This window comes from Arachis stenosperma, chromosome 4 (assembly GCF_014773155.1).
Source record: "Arachis stenosperma cultivar V10309 chromosome 4, arast.V10309.gnm1.PFL2, whole genome shotgun sequence".
Taxonomy (NCBI): domain Eukaryota; kingdom Viridiplantae; phylum Streptophyta; class Magnoliopsida; order Fabales; family Fabaceae; genus Arachis; species Arachis stenosperma.
Window position 1 is genome coordinate 42,529,897 of NC_080380.1, and position 5,462 is coordinate 42,535,358.

Consider the following 5,462-nt stretch of genomic DNA (forward strand, 5'->3'; position numbering starts at 1 on the left):
TCTAATACAACAGAATTGCAAGTTCCATGGACTTCCATTGGAAGATCCTCATCAGTTTTTAGCTGAATTCTTGCAAATCTGTGACACTGTCAAGACTAATGGGGTTGACCCTGAGGTCTACAGACTAATGCTATTCCCTTTTGCTGTAAGAGACAGAGCTAGGACATGGTTGGACTCTCAACCTAAAGAAAGCCTGGACTCTTGGGAAAAGCTAGTCAATGCCTTCTTGGCAAAGTTCTTTCCACCTCAAAAATTGAGTAAGCTTAGAGTGGAAGTCCAAACCTTCAGACAGAAGGATGGAGAATCCCTCTATGAAGCTTGGGAAAGATACAAACAATTAATCAGAAAATGTCCCTCAGACATGCTTTCTGAATGGAGCATCATAGGTATTTTCTATGATGGTCTCTCTGAACTATCCAAGATGTCTTTGGATAGCTCTGCTGGAGGATCTCTTCATCTGAAGAAGACGCCTACAGAAGCTCAAGAGCTCATTGAAATGGTTGCAAATAACCAATTCATGTACACTTCTGAAAGGAATCCTGTGAACAATGGGACAAGTCAGAAGAAAGGAGTTCTTGAGATTGATGCTCTGAATGCCATATTGGCTCAGAATAAAATATTGACTCAACAAGTCAATTTGATTTCTCAAAGTCTGTCTGGAATGCAGAATGCACCAAGCAGTACTAAGGATGCTTCATCTGAGGAAGAAGCCTATGATCCTGAGAACCCTTCAATGGAAGAGGTGAATTACCTAGGAGAACCCTATGGAAACACCTATAATTCTTCATGGAGAAATCACCCAAATTTCTCATGGAAGAATCAAGAGAGACCTCAACAAGGTTTCAACAACAATAATGGTGGAAGAAACAGGTTTAGCAATGGCAAGCCTTTTCCATCATCTTCTCAGCAACAGACAGAGAACTCTAAGCAGAACCCCTCTGACTTAGCAACCATGGTCTCTGATCTAATCAAGACCACTCAAAGTTTCATGACTGAAACAAGGTCCTCCATTAGGAACTTGGAGGCACAAGTGGGACAGCTGAGCAAGAAAGTTACTGAACTCCCTCCAAGTACTCTTCCAAGCAATACAGAAGAAAATCCAAAAGGAGAGTGCAAGGCCATAAACATGGCCGAATCTGGAGAGGAAAGAGAGGAAGTGGACGCCACTGAGGAAGACCTCAATGGGCGTGCACTAGCCTCCACAGAGTTCCCTAATGAGGAACCATGGGAATCTGAGGCTCAAAATGAGACCATAGAGATTCTATTGGACTTACTTCTGCCATTCATGAGCTCTGATGAGTATTCTTCCTCTGAAGAGGATGAGTATGTCACTGAAGAGCAAGTTGCTAAATACCTTGGAGCAATCATGAAGCTAAATGACAAGTTATTTGGAAATGAGACTTGGGAGGATGAACCTCCTTTGCTCACCAAAGAACTGGATGACTTGTCTAGGCAGAAATTACCTCAAAAGAAACAAGATCCTGGGAAGTTTTCCATACCTTGTACCATAGGCACCATGACCTTCAAAAAGGCTCTGTGTGACTTAGGGTCAAGTGTAAACCTCATGCCTCTCTCTGTAATGGAGAAGCTAGGGATCTTTGAGGTACAAGCTGCAAGAATCTCACTAGAGATGGCAGACAATTCAAAGAAACAAGCTTATGGACTTGTAGAGGATGTTCTGGTGAAGATTGAAAACCATTACATCCCTGCTGATTTTATAGTCCTAGAGACTGGGAAGTGCATGGATGAATCTATCATCCTTGGCAGACCCTTCCTAGCCACAGCAAAGGCTGTGATTGATGTTGATGGAGGTGAACTGATCATTCAAGTGAATGAAAAATCCTATGTGTTTAAGGCTCAAAGATATCCCTCTGTCACCATGGAGAAGAAGCATGAAGAGCTTCTCTCAAATCAGAGACAAACAGAGCCCCCACAGTCAAACTCTAAGTTTGGTGTTGGGAGGCCATAACCAAACTCTAAGTTTGGTGTTGAACCCCCACATTCAAACTCTAAGTTTGGTGTTGGGAGGTTCCAACATTGCTCTGAGTATCTGTGAGGCTCCATGAGAGCCCTCTGTCAAGCTACTGACATTAAAGAAGCGCTTGTTGGGAGGCAACCCAATGATTATATTTTATCTATTTTCCCTTGTTATTTTATGTTTTTTGTAGGTTGATGATCATAAGAAGTCACAAAATCAATTAAAAAAGCAAAAACAGAATGAAAAACAGGAAGAAAAATAGCACACCCTGGAGGAAGAACTCACTGGCGTTTAAACGCCAGTGAGGCTAGCAGTTGGGCGTTTAACGCCCAGTCTGGCACCATTCTGGGCGTTTAACGCCAGAAAGGGGCACCAGACTGGTGTTAAACGCCAGAAAAGGGCAAGAACCTGGCGTTAAACGCCAGAAATGGGCACCAGCCCGGCGTTTAACGCCAGAATTGGCTCAAAACACATTTTTGCATGCCATTTGGTGTAGGGATGACTTTTCCTTGACACCTAAGGATCTGTGGACCCCACAGGATCCCCACCAACCCCACCACTCTCTCTTTTCTTCACCCATTCACCAATCACCTCAACACCTCTTTCCCAAAAACCCCTCACCTATCAAATCCCATCTTTCTCTTCACCACTCACCTCCATCCTTCATAAAACCCCACCTACCTCACCATTCAAATTTAAACCACTTCCCCACCCAAACCCACCCATAATGGCCGAAACACAAAGCCATTCCCTTTTTCCTCATTCCTTCTTCTTCTACTCTCTTCTTTCTTCTTTTGCTCGAGGACGAGCAAACCTTTTAAGTTTGGTGTGGTAAAAGCATTGCTTTTTGTTTTTCCATAACCATTTATGGCATCTAAGGCCGGAGAAACCTCTAGAAAGAGGAAAGGGAAGGCAAAAGCTTCCACCTCCGAGTCATGGGAGATGGAGAGATTCATCTCAAGGGTGCATCAAGACCACTTCTATGAAGTTATGGCCATGAAGAAGGGTCAACTTTGATCAAAGGTTGGACCAAGTCCTCACAGACATTTGTGAAGAGGGCGCTCAATGGAAGAGAGATTCAAGAGGAAAGCCGGTTCAACTGAGAAGGCATGACCTCAAGCCCATCACTAAGAAAAGGATGGAGCAAACAAGAGACCCCTCTCATCATGAGATCCCTGAGATACCTCAAGGGATGCACTTTCCTCCACAAGACTATTGGGAGCAACTGAACACCTCCCTAGGAGAATTGAGTTCCAACATGGGACAACTAAGGGTGGAGCATCAAGAACATTCCATCCTCCTCCATGAAATTAGAGAAGATCAAAGAATCATGAGAGAGGAGCAACAAAGACAAGGAAGAAACATTGAGGAGCTCAAGCACTCCATAAGACCTTCAAGAGGAAGAACAAGCCGCCATCACTGAGGTGGACCCGTTCTTTAATCTCCTTGTTCTTTATTTTCTTGTTTTTCGAAAATTATGCTTTATGTTTATCCATGTTTGTGTCTTATGATCATTAGTGTCTTAGTGTCTATGCCTTAAAGTTATGAATGTCCTATGAAATCCATCACCTTTCTTAAATGAAAACTGTTTTTATTACAAAAGAACAAGAAGTACAGGATTTCGAATTCATCTTTAAAACTAGTTTAATTAGTTTGATGTGGTGACAATACTTTTTGTTTTCTGAATGTATGCTTGAACAGTGCATATGTCTTTTGAATTTGTTGTTCATGAATGTTAAAATTGTTGGCTCTTGAAAGAATGATGAAAAAGGAAACATGTTATTGAGGATCTGAAAAATCATAAAAATGATTCTTGAAGCAAGAAAAAGCAGTGAATACAAAAAAAAAAAGAAAAAAAAGGAACGAAAAAAAAAAGAGAAAGAGAAAGGGAAAAAGAAAGAAAAAGAAAGAAATAAAGTTGTGATCCAAGGAAAAAAGAGTGTGCTTAAGAACCCTGGACACCTCTAATTGGGGACTCTAGCAAAGCTGAGTCACAATCTGAAAAGGTTCACCCAATTATGTGTCTGTGGCATGTATGTATCCGGTGGTAATACTGGAAGACAGAGTGCTTTGGGCCACGGCCAAGACTCATAAAGTAGCTGTGTTCAAGAATCATCATACTTAACTAAGAGAATCAATAACACTATCTAGATTCCGAGTTCCTAAAGAAGCCAATCATTCTGAATTTCAAAGGATAAAGTGAGATGCCAAAACTATTCGGAGGCAAAAAGCTACTAGTCCCGCTCATCTAATTTGGAGCTAAGTTTCATTGATAATTTGGAGTCTATAGTATATTCTCTTCTTTTTATCTTATTTGATTTTCAGTTTCCTGGGGACAAGCAACAATTTAAGTTTGGTGTTGTGATGAGCGGATAATTTGTACCCTTTTGGCATTGTTTTTAGTATGTTTTTAGTAGTTTTAGTTGAGTTCTTAGTATATTTTTATTAGTTTTTAGCTAAAATTCACTTTTCTGGACTTTACTATGAGTTTGTGTGTTTTTCTGTGATTTCAGGTATTTTCTGGCTAAAATTGAGGGATCTGAGCAAAAATCTGATTCAGAGACTGAAAAGGACTGCAGATGCTGTTGGATTCTGACCTCCCTGCACTAGAAGAGGATTTTCTGGAGCTACAGAAGCCCAATTGGCGCGCTCTCAACGGCGTTGGAAAGTAGACATCCTGGGCTTTTCAGCAATATATGATAGTCCATACTTTGCCCAAGATTTGATGGCCCAAACCGGCGTTCAAAGTCACCCTCAGAAATTCCAGCGTTAAACGCCGGAACTGGCACCAAAATGGGAGTTAAACGCCCAAACTGGCATAAAAGCTGGCGTTTAACTCCAAGGAGAGTCTCTGCACAAAAATGCTTCATTGCTCAGCCCAAGCACACACCAAGTGGGCCCAGAAGTGGATTTTTATGTCATTTACTCATCTCTGTAAACCTTAGGCTACTAATTCTCTATATATAGGACCTTTTACTATTGTATTTTCATCTTTGGACATCTAGTTCTTAGATCATTTTGGGAGGCTGGCCTCACGGCCATGCCTAGACCTTGTTCTTATGTATTTTCAACGATGGAGTTTCTACACACCATAGATTAAGGTGTGGAGTTCTGCTGTACCTCGAGTATTAATGCAATTACTATTGTTCTTCTATTCAATTCCGCTTGTTCTTTGTCCAAGATATCACTTGTTCTTCAACTTGATGAATGTGATGATCCGTGACACTCATCATCATTCTCACTTATGAACAAAGTGACTGACAACCACTTTTGTTCTACAAGCAATCAAGGCTCTAGTGTTTATCTCTTGGATTCCTGATACACGATGCATGGTTGATCGCCTGACAACCGAGTGCTCGCCTGACAAACGAGCCAGCCATTCCGTGAGATCAGAGTCTTCGTGGTATAGGCGAGAACTGATGGCGGCATTCAAGAGAATCCGGAAGGTCTAACCTTGTCTGTGGTATTCTGAGTAGGATTCAAT

The 5,462-nt window shown here is 41.6% G+C and overlaps 1 non-coding gene across 1 annotated transcript; it reads right to left on the bottom strand.

Annotated features, from left to right (window-relative positions):
• Positions 1 to 259: 259 nt before the first annotated feature.
• Positions 260 to 367, bottom strand: LOC130977557 (small nucleolar RNA R71). Its single transcript, XR_009085244.1, has one exon. It is a non-coding gene; the product is annotated as a small nucleolar RNA R71 (small nucleolar RNA).
• Positions 368 to 5,462: the final 5,095 nt, after the last annotated feature.